Below are 15,732 nucleotides of genomic sequence, written 5' to 3' on the forward strand. Positions count from 1 at the left end.
GAAGGTTTTCTTCCTGGCCAGGCTTTGATTTGATATCCTTTCATCTTAGAACTCTAAGTAGCTAGGATAACAAGCATGAACCACCACCAACTGGCTTGTTTTAGAAGCATTAATTCCTTTTCATTCATTGTTTTTTTTCCTGGAAGTTTGATCTAGACAGGCTGCTTGTACCTCATGATAAGGTGATTTAAATAATACCCTTTGCCTCTGGCATTTCTGAAACTCATTTCCTCAGTTCTAGGCAAATGAATTTGTTCTAAAGCCAATAGCATTTTTCTTCTGAGTGGTTAGGTACCTTAATCTCTTATCCTTTGCTTTGGCAAAACAATCTGGATGTTTCTGTAAAACCCTACTTCTTGAGAGTATTACAGTTAGAAGGTATCATGTACACACTTTCATCTAGTCTCTCCTTTTATAATAATATGTTACAAGATTGGGTGGAAGAATGATGACTATTGAATTAATTAATTAATTTGATAACCACTCTAGAATTTTTAAGCCTTAATGCTTATTAACTCAAAGGAGTATTAAAAACAATCAGAATAGTGGAATGTGGCTACTACTCATTTGATGTATGTGGAAAGATGATCAGAATTCTTATGATTAATAAAATATATCTTCAAATTTCCAGTGGTAGACTGCTATGCTAACTAGGAGGAGACACTGGTGATGCCAGGGCTTTGAAAGCTGCTAATGAAGCAAAATGTCGGGGAGATCATTTGGTAAGGATATAATTCCAAGGCTTATACCAAATATATTGAAGTAGAATGCTAAGTGATGAATGACTGAGCGCTAAATTTTATTTGTTGGCTTCTTTGTGATGTCCTGGGATTTGGACCTAAGGCCTAGGTGCTGTCCCTTTGTTTTTTCCTCAAGGCTAGTGCTCTACCAGTTGAACCACAGCTTCATATCCATATTTTTGGTGATTAATTGGAGATCAGCCTTACCCAATTTCCTCTTTTGGCTTCCTTAAAACTGATCCTCAGATATCAGCCTCCTGAGTAAGTAGGATTTAGGTTGTAAGCCACCGGAGCCCAGGTAGAATCACATTTTAGAAGTATTCTTTTGGTGAATCAGATGTGTCTGACTACTATTTTAGCTCTTTGGTTCCAGTGGGTCATGTCAGATTTATACTAAAATCAGAAATTTTCTTCTTGTAATCTGCAGCATCCAATATCTATCTAATTTTTTCCTATTTTCATTTCTGACCTCTGTTTTCTTCATTGTACCTTTCCATTCTTACTTCAGAAGCAAGCATGCCAGTGCTGTTTTCCTTTTCTGAAGCAAGTCAGGTTCATTCCCATCAATGGGGGATGTACTTGCTGTTCTTACTGCCTGGAGTACCTGCTCCTAAATAATTGCCTAGATGATGGCTCTCACATCAACTATCTCTTGTTCAGGAATGTCTCCTCCCATCCCCACTGTGAAGTTGTTGCTACAAAATCACCAATGTCATGTCTCTGATTTATAGAAATTATCATTATGATTTCTGGTTTTCTTTTCAGCATGAAATTAGTGAGGAGAGAGCCACATTCACTTCTGTTTCTCCAACACCTGTAATTGTGCCCAGTCTGTAGTGCTCAGGAGCCTTACATGGAGATCAGCCTTCTCCAGCTCAATTTATCCTAGATTCTCTTTAGGACAGCTCGTCAAGCTGAAGTGTGGTGGCTAGTAGTCATTCCCTCTCATTCTTTGTGTTTTTGGTGTTGTTGAGTCCACTTCAGGGCAAAACCAGTGCCTGACACCTATTTGTTGCTATGGCAAATGTGGTTGTGGCATTATAGAAGTAATGGCCATTGTTTTGGGTATCTGTGTGAGGACACCCACCCCCACACAATTTCTCCAATATATGTTTCTCCTTTGCCCAGAAGTGCATTCACCAATTCAGCAACCAAACTGTCACCCAGTTCCTGATACATTCAGAGTATGTTTCCATTTCCTTTAAAAAAAGAAAATTTCAAGACATGCTTTGATGATTTGTCATTGAATTACTGAAACAGAGTATATAATTTTATGTTTTTGTAAGTCTTTGTCCATCTCTCTTGAGCCCTTGTCATATTTCTATGTGTTTGCAGCTTGGGAAGGGAAATAAGGCTTAATTCAGTATAGTCAGAGACTATAGATCAGAAGGCTCTTTTTAGACCCTTTTGGAGGGAATGCCAACTTTCCATCTGATGTTCTACAAATGGCCATCTTGGTACAGGACCTGAGTAGACTGTCATAAGATAAGAGTCTTGTCCTGATTTCTACTGACTTTCCTCTGGGGTCAAGGAGTGTGATCCCACTTTGATCTCCTCTGAAAAATCTAAGGCAATGGGGGTAATAGAGACTAAAACTCAGAACCCAGCTTCCCACATCACTAGGATTACAGGATTGAGTCTCATGGACTCAACTCATAGCTGCTTTTTTATACATGGTGTAATCAGTTTCATTATATTCACTTCTTAGACAGATATATACAAATATATGTATGTTTGTTCATCTACTTATAATCAGTGTTAGATCTAGAAACACACAAATATGTATTCATATAATTATAATCAAATTATATCACTACTTTCCCCAATAATATTTTACACTAATATTTTGTGAAATAAATATTCAGGGCTAAAAATTTAAACGCCTTTGTAGTTTGAAAAATCATATTCAATCTTATCTATTATACAATATACTATATATAACATAAAGAATATAACATATGTTTACATATAACTGATTTGTGTTTTCTTCCTGATATTGTGTTGGTTCATCTATGTAAGCCTTCTTTCTTTTATTGATGATGGCTTTTATTTTCTATATATTATGTCAAATATTTTCAGCTCTAAGTAGATTTTTTTATATTACTGGAGTCAAATTTTTCTTCCATGTTTACCCAAAGCACAATGAAGATGTATACAGATTTGAACTCACTGTTGGAAGAGCATCCCACATACCAGTATACGTATTGTGGCATTTGTCCCAATTGACAGAATATATTTTTAGGACATCTGATCTGCTGTCCTAGACCTTTTGTAGCCACCTTATCACCCCATGCAGGCATGGCCTGGCTTCATTGCTGCTCCCTGTGCATTTAACAGTTCCCTTTATATGCAGTAAAGCCCCCTGTCACTCTGTGTTTTCCACCCAACAGAACACATATGCACAATGCTTCAGATTGTAGGCTTAAAAAGAAACATATTTAGGATTCATGAATCTAGAATATATCAAAAACATTGACATTTTAAGAAAGTTAGAAAAATAAATAGAATGAACATTTTACAACAATCAGAAAAAAAAATATTTTCCCAGGAAGGGGGAAGGGAATTTCTAAATCTAGATTGGCCTCTAAGTTGCCTTCAGGCAGAAATTCTGCCCCAGAGTCCTCAAAGGGGTTTACTTCCTCATTAAAGACAGGATTTTCGGGGCTGAGAAAGTGGCTCAGTGGGTAGAGTGCTTGCCTTGCATGCATGAGGCCCTGAGTTTGATTCCTCAGCATCACATAAGCAAAAAGAAAAAAGCCGGAAGTGGTGCTGTGGCTCAAGTGGTAGAGTGCTAGCCTTGAGCTGAAGAGCTGAGGGACAGCGCTCAGGCCCAGAGTTCAGGCCCCATGACCGGACCCAAAAAAAAAAAAAAAAAAAAGGACAGGATTTTCTTCCTGAGTCCAGGGAGGGACAGATTCTAATTTCGCAATTGAAAATTGGATCCCCTGCAGGAGGACAGATTGGTCTGGGTATTCTGTGAGGAAAGATTCCCTTTCCTCAACTGAATCTACATTTTGGACCTCTCTTAATGGTTTTCCTGTAATTTTCCATTAGCACACATTTTATCCTGGACACCAAGATGTGTCTTTTTCCATTAGCACACATTTTATCCTGGACACCAAGATGTGTCTTTTTGACTGGTTTGGAGCCGATCTAGGTGGACTGTGAATATCAATGGAAGTCATTCTGGTATTTTCCATTAGCGGTAATTTTCCATTAGCACACATTTTATCCTGGACACCAAGATGTGTCTTTTTGACTGGTTTGGAGCCGATCTAGGTGGACTGTGAATATCAATGGAAGTCATTCTGGATCATCTTCTAATATATGCAGGTGCACCTGCATCACATGTAGCCTTCAGAACCAGTGGGATGTCCAGAGGACTCAAAACCTGCTTGAGCCTTTCTACAAATTAAAAAAAAAAAAAGCCCTCTATGTTCACATGCTTTCTGGAGATCAGTGATGGCTTCCGATCTCTATCAGTCAACATTGATGACATCACTGATGGGTTCTTTATCTGGAGTTCTGCAGGAGCTGCTCTACGGTGATGCAAACCTGAGCGTGGAAATAGTTACAGGAGGCTTAGAACTATAGAAGTTAAGATGTGAATAAATTTTATGAGGATCTCATGGGAGAAGCTGTAGAAATTGAGTATGGACTGAACACTGATGAGAAGTTAGGGTGTTTCTAATGAGTGGCTGCTTCCAAGTTCTTTCAAAAGGAGAACAGATATTAACTGGCAAAAAATATCCATAAAAGGATATTTTGCCAAGCTGGGGTGCATTAAGGGCTCTTGGCCAATCACTCACATCCCTAGAGACTCAGGTTCCATCCATACTCACCAGCTCTAAGGCAACTAAACAAGGATGACTTCCTCTTTTTCTTGGTCTCATGGGTCATGCGTTCCTCCATCTGAATTTGTAAGCTCCAGAAGAATATATAAGCAGAAGAGCAAGTGTGAAGAGGGCATGTTGAGCTTGACATACTGTGTAAGTTCTTTCAGGGTGTCATGGTTCTTGTGGTCATAGAAATCATCAGGGTAGAAGACCATCCTAATAAGGAAGATGGCACAGACCATGCTGTGGGCATATTGGTGACAAGGAAAATGAGAGCCCGCCCTCCCCATCCTGAGCCTTGTACTAAAGCATTTTTCTGGCGGGATGTGCATGTTGGGAAGTGGGAAGAGACTTCTGCAAGCAGGATATTCTTCACAACCCACTTCTAGGAATTTCTCAAATACAATCCTCTAAAATTCCCCATGTTATAAGAGGAGAAAGTTGTTTCCCCACTGAATCTGACTTGTTATACACAGTCCTCCTTGTCATCCATGAGAGTCCAAAACCATAACCACATCCACAACTGTGTAATCTGCTATCCACTGAAGTGCCAAGCCTCAACCCGCTGGTGAAAATCACAACTGGTGTGCAAAGAAGAAAGTTGACTTTGATTCAGAAACCTCAAAGATACCCAGTTTTCAAGGACAGAATTTCTCTTTGTGCCAACATCCACATACTTCATCTTGTTCATCTTCCTCCCAATTATGGTAGAAGGATCTATATCGATGGGATGAGAGGAGGAGGCTAAATCTATGCTTCTCCTTTTCTAAAATAACAGAACACACATGGGACTGGCTAAGTCCCAAATGGCAATGTAAACATGACAGACAAAAAGTGGAGATATGTCTATACAATTTCATGCAAATTCTGTGAGGATGCTTATATGGATCTGTCCAAATAAGTGCACAATGGCTCATGCCTCTAATCCTTCTAATCAGGAGGGTGAGATCTGAGGATCACAGTTTGAACCCAGTCTAGTTTGTAAAATTCTAAGGACACTTATCTTCAATTAACCAGCCAAAGGCCAGACTCAGATGAGGGGCTCAAATGGCAGAGTGCGACAAATGAGACAGCATTTAGGCCCCAAATTCAAGTTCAAGTTGCATCCTTACTTCTATCTATATTCCCTCAAAGGCCTCCAAGATAGTGATTTCCTAGGTGAGAGTGGACGTTGGGTGGCACTGACTCATTCCTTTAATCCTAGTCTCTCAGCAAGCAAACTGCTAAGGCTCCACTAGCTTCTGAGGCAAATGAATGTTCTGGCAGCCCAGTCCTAAGGAATTAGCTGAGAGTGCACTTCTTTGTCTCAAGCCAAGTTCATGTGATAAGACCTCAGTGAAACAGTCACAGAGAAGTATCAAGTATTCCAATAATCTGCCAGGGGGAGGAGGGGAGGTAATCATCAGCCCTGGGTTTGAAAGAGGAACACTCATTTTTTAAACAGAATATCCAGCAACTGCTCCATTTTGTCCCCAACTCTCTATAGTGGTGGAGGAAATTTCCAACATAGAAGAGATCACCTTTTTGATAGGCAGGGAACAGGTCCATTGCCAGCATTTCCAACAAGCCTGAGTCCAGGATCCATATGTTATAAGGCACATTCAGGGTTTGGTCTGACTCATTGTCACACTGAGGTGGTAAAAAGAATGGATCTTTGAAACATGGAAACTGGAGTACACTTCAAAATGAGTAACAGAGTGTATTGAAAAGTACACAGTAAATATTTTCTCAGTATACACATATAAAAGCACACAAGAAGAAAGTTGTACGACGGGCTAGGATGAGATTAAATAGGTTTCCTGTCATAGTTATACCTGGACTGATTTGGTTTGTTCTTATAAAAAGGCCTGAGACATTGGATTTGTGGTTTGGCACTGATCCAATGTCTGCAGCATGGAGTAAGACACTCACACCACTCACGCCTGAGACCTGACCCTCTTGAACTTTGAAAACAATACAGGAACATCTTTCTTGTTCCTGAGCTACAGGCCAAGTGAGCTGGCTTGAGCTGACTGTAGTTAACAGTTGCGTGGCGCTCAGTTCCATATTCTATTCCATTGTGAGGGAGGTAGTATCATCTCTCAGAGCCCAATGATCTAAGCTGCTTGCTCACATAAGACCATTCCAAAGACAAACTGGAGGCTGAAATCTCCCCTCCCACATCACTCTATACACATGTGGTCATTATCAAATCCCAACATCTTCAGCTAGGCCTACGAACCAGCATGATCTCAGCCTCAAGGAACCCTTCCTAGGTCAGATCCAGCCTTATTTGTCACTATTTCTCTCATCCTGCACAAATCATTTTGCTTCCCAGGCCCTCTCAGCCTGCCATGTGCTTCTTGACTGTATTTTTGACATCTGCTTCCTAGGACATTGTTAGGTTTTTGTTTCCTAATTTTCTGTTTGCTCTTGAAGCCCTTGTGTGCTGTCATGTGGAAAAAAGGCAAGTACTTAGAGGTGGGGAAATCGTACAAGTATTGAAAAACAAACCTTACACATACAGTTAGACATTTTTATGGGTGTTCATTCTTGTAAGATAAAAGACTATTCTTGATACTTTGCTCATATTTTATGATAGAGGGGAGGGGAAGAAGGGAAGAGGTGCTGCATTGTCGTCTCATAATTCAATGATTATTATTTTAAAATACTATAGTTGAAGGAATGTAATATTTGAAGATTAAAGCTGTACTCCTGTTCTTTTTATAAGTTAGTCATTTATAAAGTATTCCTCACTTAAGTCTTGTCATCTGTGTCCCCTGAACTATCCTCCTCATTCAAAATAATCAGAAAAAACCTTCACAAATAAGTGGGTTGTTGTCTAATCTCCGGATACGAATTTAAGATACAACATTGCCTGTGAATCTGTGTGTGTACATGTGTGTGGGAGTGTGTGTGTGAATGTGTGTCTGTGCATATGTGTGTTTTAGGACTTGAACTCAGGGGCTATATGTCATTCCTGAGCATCTTTGCTTTGAGTGTAGTGCTCTACCAATTGTGTCACAATTCCACTGCAAGTTTTCTGTAGTGAACTGGAGAGGAGAGACTCATAAAATTTGCTGCTTAGGCTGTCTGAACTAAATCTCAGGTCTCAACCTCCTAATTAGCTAGAGTTCTAATTATGAGCCTCCAGAACCTGGTGATAAAACTGGAGGCAGTGGGGTTGCAAGTTTTAGTCCAGCTTCATAACATTCTGTATCATAAAACAGCAACAGTAAAAACCTACATCAAAATACAATAATAAGATATAATTAGAATACAATTTAGTGATATAGTCTGCTAGCATAACTTTCAGGAAGCCTTGTTCTTAATGATTTAGCATTACAAAACCAAACAGAATGAGATAATTTCAGTAGACTCTACAAATTTTTTAATCCATCATATAACAATTTCAAAACATTATAATAAACTGGAAAACATTCATACTTATAAGGAGAATGCAAAAAAGATAAAATATGGCAGAATATGAAATGGAAAATTCTACACTGCAGGAAAATTATTGTCACGGTGAATATATGGTGGATCGTCACAGTGAATATATGATAATGTTCTTCAGAGCAGCAATAGGTAAATATATATTTACTACATATAGTCTAACTTTTCTGTCTCTCAAACTTCCAATCTTCTACTGCACATTATCAGTGTATTCATGTTTATGGTATATACCAAAATAACTAGTAGAGTCAGCTTGCCAGCATACATTAGCTTCAATGTTTTAGGAGATAAACCTGCTAATTATATTGACTATTTTACATATTAAAGATGTAGTGTGTTATCATTGTACTCTCTAAGTATGTACCTACAGTTTCTTCAAAGTAAAACAGAATACAACAAGGTTTTGCCTGTAAAGCTAGCTATTTGGGACATCAGTTCCAGACCAGTGTAGTTTTGCCTGCAATGCTCCCCAACTCCTAGCTATGCGTGATGGAATACATCTATCATCCCAGGTCCATGGGGAGCTGAGAGCAGGAGGACTTCAATTTCATGCCATACAAGGCAAAAACTTCCACATGGCTCCATCTCAACCAAAGAAGGTTCAACACTGGTAGCACCTATCACCCCTACCTAGGTGAAAATAAAAATGAAAGCATTTGTAGTATAAGAAACAAACAATATTAAAACATGTTAATACAAATCATAATGAACAACACACACCTAGTGTTTGCTTCTCATACCTGTAATCCTACCTATAGCTAGGATTATATATGTGAGCCAGAGGCAACAAGCAGTTCATCATTTTAAAAATGACTATTTGAAGCCAGGTGCCAGTGTCTCATGCCTGTAACCCCAGCTACACACAATGCTGAGATGTGAGGATTGCAGTTCAAAGCCAGCCCAGGAAGAAAAGTCCCCATAAGACTCTAGTCTCCAATTAATTACTCAAAAAGCAGAAGTGGCTTTGTGGCTCTATTGGTAGAGTGCAAACTAACTTGAGCTCAGAATCTCAGGGACATTTCCGAGGCCCTGAGTTGAAGCCCCACAACTGACAAAAAAACAATAAGCATTGTAATGTCTGAATTTCTTTTTTTCTATTGTGAAAATACTGTACAAAGGGGTTACAATTACATGGGCAAGATAATGAGTACATTTCTTATCAAGCATTGTAGCCTCATCCTTTGTTTCCCCTTCCATCCCTTCCCATCCTCCCTCTCCTCCCCCCACCAAATCCTCCCCCCCCACCAAATCTGTATAGTTCATTTTTGACATAACGACTTGTACATCTCATTGTTGTAATGGGTCCACCTGTATCCCTATTTGAACGATTTGTTTTTTCCCTTCCCCTCCAAAAATTATACCGACATCAAATACAGTGAAAGCAGGGGTTATGCCATGGGGGAGGGACATACAAAGTAACAAAGAAATAATCTTGTAAATGTGTTAGAAACAATCGCATGAAAGAAAAAAAAACATTTGAATACATATCTTAGGGTTCCTTTCCCTAACATCAAATTATCTGACCTTTTCTGCTTGACTCAGACATATACTAGTTATTGCAAATAAGGGAAACCATGGGACCTATATTTCTTTGCGCCTGGCTTACATTACTTAATATAATTTTTTCCAAGTCTTTCCATTTCCTAACAAATGGGGCAATGTCATTCTTTCTGATGGAGGAACAGAATTCTATTGTGTATACACACCACATTTTCTTGATCCATTCATCTACTGAGGGGCATCTGGGTTGGTTCCATATCTTAGCTATGGTAAATAATGCTGCTATAAATATAGTCATGCTGGTAGCTTTAGTGTGGTCTTGTTTGTAAACATTTGTGTGAATGCCAAAAGTGGGATTGCTGGGTCATATGGGAGCTCTATGTGGAGTCTTTTGAGGAACCTCCATGCTACTTCACAAAGTGGTTGAACAAGTTTACACTCCCACCAACAATGCAGTAAGGTTCCCTTCTGTACACATCCCCTCCATCATATGTTGTTATTAGAGTTCTTGATCATAGCCATTCTTCCTGAGGTGAGGTGGTATCTCATTTTCATTTCTTTTATGGCTAGGGAGGTTGAGCATTTCTTCATGTGTCTATTGGCCATGCTTTTTCCTCTTCAGAGAAATTTCTCTTTAAGTCTTTAGACCACTTATTTATTGGGCAGTTGTTTCTTTGAAGATTTGTTGTTGGGGATTTAATTTTTTGAGTTCCAGGTATATTTTAGATATAAGACCCTTGTTTGTTGTATGGCTAGTGAAGATCTTCTCCCAATCCATGGGCTTTCTATTGATCTTACTAGCTATATCCTTTGCCATGCAGAAGCTCTACAATTTCACACAATCCCATTTGTCCAACCTTTTTTGATTTGTTGTGCTTCTGGGGCTCTATTAAGAAAATTTCGGCCTGTGCCAAGGAGACCTAGAGTTTCTCCTATTCCATCTGTAATGTTTCAGAGTGTCTACTTTGACCTCGAGGTCTTTGATCAATTTGGGGTTGATTCTGGTGCAGGGTGATATATAAGGGTCTAGCTTTAGTTTTCTACAAGTAGTTAACCAATTTTGCCAGCACCTAATGTATGAATTTCTTGTGAACTAAAATGAAAGCTGTGGCATACAATTCTACAGACTACTACAGATTTCATTATATTTGTTGTTAGAATTAGTAGCAGCACTTGAACAAAGGACATTTTTTTTCATAAACTAGGGCATACTGGTCTCTAATTAGAGGAAACTGCTGCACTCATATGTAGTATTTTTTGGTTGTTTTTGTTTTGTTTTTAGAACAGGATGAGAAACCTTCTTTCTGCCAGGGGCCATTTGGATATGTATAACATCATCCACAGGCCATGCAGAATTAATAGTAAAGACATGACATTGTCAACTGGGAATAAACTTACTTGTCTTTATGCCATGTTCCAAATGATTTGATTAGCTAATATGTCCCTATGGTGTATAGTTTCCTATTACTGCCTTCCTCAAAATACAAATATGTTCTACCAATTCAGATTTGAGCTAGGAAATATGTAGCATCAGTGCCAAGAGTGGAGGGAAATTGTAACACAACCAGGGAAGCAAGCAACCAACACTTCAGTAGCTGGACACTGGGGACTCAGGCCTATAATCTGAGCTACTCAGGAGGCTGATGATCACAGTTCAAAGCCAGCTCCAGTGAGAAAATCTGTAAGACCCTTCTCTCCAGTTAACAACCAAAAATCCATAAAGGGAGCTGGGGCTCCAGAGGTAGAGTAGCCTTATTACAAAACTCAAGGGCAGCACCCAATACTGAGTTCAAGCTGAAAGTCAGGCACAAAAACAAAAACAATAAAAAATAACAACAAAAAAAACAGAAACTGGAAGAAAGCTCAGAAAAGGACGGCATTGTCTACAAGACAAATGTACACATTACATGTATTGTGAAATGGTAAACTCACTGTACACACCTGAGTAACAATTACATTTAAAAAAGAATGTGAGAAATCCCAAAGCCATAGAGCCTTATGATGTGCTTCTGCTTTCCAGAATTTCAAAGTCCCATCATCTGAGCTGGTAGCACATAGGTTGTAGCCCAGGGTGATTAGAAAATATGAAGGCAGAGATCTTTTCAGATTGTCCCAGCAAATCTTTGATTACTTTAAGCAAAAAAGAAAACAAAGCAAAGCAAACAAAATAAACTTTAAGGTTAATTAGGCTGCTATTAACGATTCAGATATTGGTACACTTTGTGGAGAGAAAGGGAAAAAACAAATTCTTTAAATAAGGATACAAGTGGACTCATTGCAACAATGAGATGTACAACACATGTCAAAAACGAACTTTAAAACTTTGGCGTGGGAGGTGGGAGATGGGAAGGGATGGGAAGAGGAAAGAAAGGAGAAGGCAACAATGCTTCATAAGAAATGTACTCATTATTTTGCTCATGTAATGGCAACTTTTCTGTATATTATTTTCACAATTAAAAAAATTGAAAAAAAATCTTCCAGGCAGATTTATACTGTTAAATGATGAGTTAGTACATATGTTTTGTAGATACTGAACTCACATGTGTCAGAAAAATATTCTTGGGTTCATAACTAGACACTCTGAAGTGTAAGGTATATTAATTTGGTAAGTTTCATTAGGTAGCCAATGAAGAGAACAGCACATGGTATTCAGTCAGGTAAATTAGTTTATTTTTATTTATTTATTTTTGAGTCCAGTCGTGGGGCCTGAACTCTGGGCCTAGGCACTGTCCCTCAGCTCTTCAGCCCAAAGCTAGCTCTAGCACTTGAGCCACAGTGCCATTTCTGGCTTTTTTCTTTTTGCTTATGTGCTGCTGAGGAATCGAACCCAGGCCTCATGCATGCAAGGCAAGTGCTTTACCACTGAGCCGCTTTCCCAGCCCATGTCATACATGGTGGAGAGGCATGTAATAAAAGGGGGAGGGGGGTTGGCGACCCAACCTAGGGCCAAGTTGTATCTAGGCCAAGGACAAGATGAGGTATGCCCAGGTGGGCAAAAAGTCTGGCCACACTGGATCTGGATGTGACCTCAGGGCCTGGGACTCTCCTCTGGTCAGATGGAAAGTGTGCCCAGCGGCTGATCAGGTTGTGACTTAGCAGGGGGGGATGTGGCTGCTTCCAAGAGTCCCAGATAACTAGGTAACACATAAAGGGTGGAAACTTAGCCAAGAAGTGGGGAGGTGTCTGCATAGGGTCTGCATTGCCTGGGGCAGACCTAATACCAAGTACAGGTAGTACCTCTGCCATGTGATTCCTGACTCCAAACCATTCATTCTCAATCATTTCTTCCTTCCTTCCTTCCTACCTTCCTTCCTTCCTTCCTTCCTTCCTTCCTTCCTTCCTTCCTTCCTTCCTTCCTTCCTTCCTTCCTTCCTTCCTTCTTTCCTTCTTCTTCCTTTGTTCCTTCCTTTGTTCGTTCGTTCGTTCCTTCCTTTCTTTTCTCTCCTCATCTCTCCCTCTCTCGCTCTCTCTACCAATCTTTCCTTTCTTTCACTAAACCTCTCTCTCTCCCCTACCTCAGTATTCTCAACTCTCAAATAATGAACACTTGCTGAGTTGAACTCACAAGCTGGGAAGAGTAGCTCAATGGGCGAATATGAAATTTAATTTAATGTTTCCTTACACCTCTACTACAGATCATTGGAATCAAATAATGAACACTCAGCAGCATGGCATCTCAAGCTATTTGGAGGAGGAAAGCAAGCACGTTTTCACTGCATTCTGTGAGCTCCACCCTGGGAAGATGGGGCAGTCTCCTCCCTCCTCTTGGCTGAATCTCAGCTCAGTTTCTGCATCAGAAGAGGTGACTGCCTCCAAGTGAGCTAGTTACCTAAGTGACACAGGTATTGGGCAGAAATTAGCCTCTTGTGATGCTGAGATTAATGCATGATTCAACATGATCCACTAGTTTGTTGAGATTGGGACTTCCTAAATTTTTGGTTAGGCTATGTTCAAATTGTGATCTATTTATTTCTGATTGCTAACCATGATCATAGTTGTGAGTCAGCACATCAGATCATTCAAAGTCCTTTATCACACATGGAAGACATGAGGTTTTCCAAATGACATACAAGTTGACAGACAACAAAATAAGTCCTTAATTCTGGTTAAGATGTGTTCTTAATGTGAAACAAAATTTACTTAGCAAAATATGACTACTGTGATTATACTTATAAACTTACCCTACATTTTAATATCAAATCATTTATATTAGCCAATGATTAACTCAAATTACCTGCAATCATTTATTTCTGTCATATCTTCTAGAGGTAGGCAGAACTGGATCACACACTATTAACTAAAGTGGTAGAATTTGAGAGGATCACAGTTCTGAATCAGTCTAGGAAGGAAAGTATCACCCATATCAACCTACTAGGTAGGGATATTGGAATGCAATCATGATCCCTGCTTTTTAGGCTGGGTGCAAAACTTGCTACTCTATGAGTAAAGTAACTTAAACAAGAAAGAATTGGTGGAGTGACTCCAGTGGTGGAGTACCTGTCTGGCAAACACAACATCAAAAGACAAATCAACTTTCTAAAATTAAAATAAGAAAAAGAAAGAATGAACAACTCATGTTGAGCATGTGTTCAATGTAAAGATTTACACTAAATTATTGTAGTTATAATGCCATCATTTATTTCTAGGGGCAAACACATTTTGTGTCAAGCCTACATGAAAAAATAAGACACTATATACAAAGCTTTGGTAAAACACAGGTTTGGCTTACAATGGTGAACTCTTAAGTTTGCATGTGCAGTGGTGTTGCAGGGTTGTTAAGGTTTATGGAAGTCCATCCTTTTGAGGAACTTGACATGAAATTACCTAAACATAGAGTTCACTGGACAGATACTGCTGATATATATATATACACACCCACACACACATATATACACACATGTATGCGTTTGTATATTAAGTGATATGTAAATAAAATAAAATTAACGATGAATAAATTCAGTGAACAGATACCTTTCCCAAATAATTATTTTACCTGAATAAATTCATGTCTTAAACTCTCCAATCACACTTATGTGGCTGCTGATTCCCTTCAGCTTTTTTATGATATTTTTTTCTTTGTTTTTCAGATGAAAAAACCTGCCAATAAATATACCTGTATGACATTCCTTTCTTTAAAAAATGAAAAGCAGGTTGTGTAATCTGGTTCTTTATGTGTCATCAAAATAATTTTTTATAATTTCAAGTACATATTTTCTTAGACTTAGATCTCACTCATTTTCTTCTAATAATGCCTATGGGAAGGGGGAAATGAAGGATCATTCTGTTACTTTGGGAGCTTCTGTTATTAATCACTGCAATAAATATTATGAAAATGAAACAAATTATTTAGAGATTATTTGAAAGTTACCTTTCTACACACTCATGCTACTCACTCAACTATATCACAGGACTTAAGTAACATTATAGCTGGGAGCCAGTGGCTGATGCCTGTAATCCTAGCTTCTCAGGAGCTGAGATCTGAGGATGATAGTTCAAAGCTAGCCCTGGCAGGAAATCTGTGACACTCTTACCTCCAATTAACAGCCAGAAAACCGGAAGTGGCACTGTGGCCCAAGTGGTAAAGTGCTAGCCTTGATCTAAAGGCTTAGGGACAGAGCTAGGCCCAAAGTTCAAGCCTCATGACCAAGAAAAATAAAAAAGGATAAACAGGAGGGGGAGAAGCAACATTTTAAAGCTTATGTATACATATACACAAAAATTTTCTAGAAATAAAATTATAATAGGCCCTGGACTGGCAAAAAAAAAAAAAAAGAGATTAAAGTGAAATTGACTTCAGTCATTCATTTAGACAATCTATACTGAGGACAAGCTATTGGAACTCACATCACTAACTAAAGGGCTAGAATTTGAGAGGATCACAGTTTAGAACCAGTGTGCAAGGAAAGTAATAATAATTCTCATATCATCCTAAAGCCTGGCATGTTGGAATGCATTTGTGATCCCAGCTACTTGGCAGACAGAGGTGAGGAACTTAGCCTCTGTTCAGCCCTCAGGAAAATTGATCACCTATGAGCAAAGTAACTAAATTGAAAAAGGATTGTTCTAATGGTAGAATATTTGTTCAGCAAAAAAAATCTAAATTCATACTCATTTCCTAAAAGAGGAAAGAAAAGGGAAGAAAGACAAAGAAAAGAAAGTAGAGAAGGAGGAGGACAGAAGGGAAGGAAGGAAGAAAGGAAGGGAGGAAAGAAGAAAGGAAG

Source organism: Dipodomys spectabilis, unplaced genomic scaffold (assembly GCF_019054845.1).
Source record: "Dipodomys spectabilis isolate Male_0828 unplaced genomic scaffold, ASM1905484v1 ptg000139l, whole genome shotgun sequence".
Taxonomy (NCBI): Eukaryota; Metazoa; Chordata; class Mammalia; order Rodentia; family Heteromyidae; genus Dipodomys; species Dipodomys spectabilis.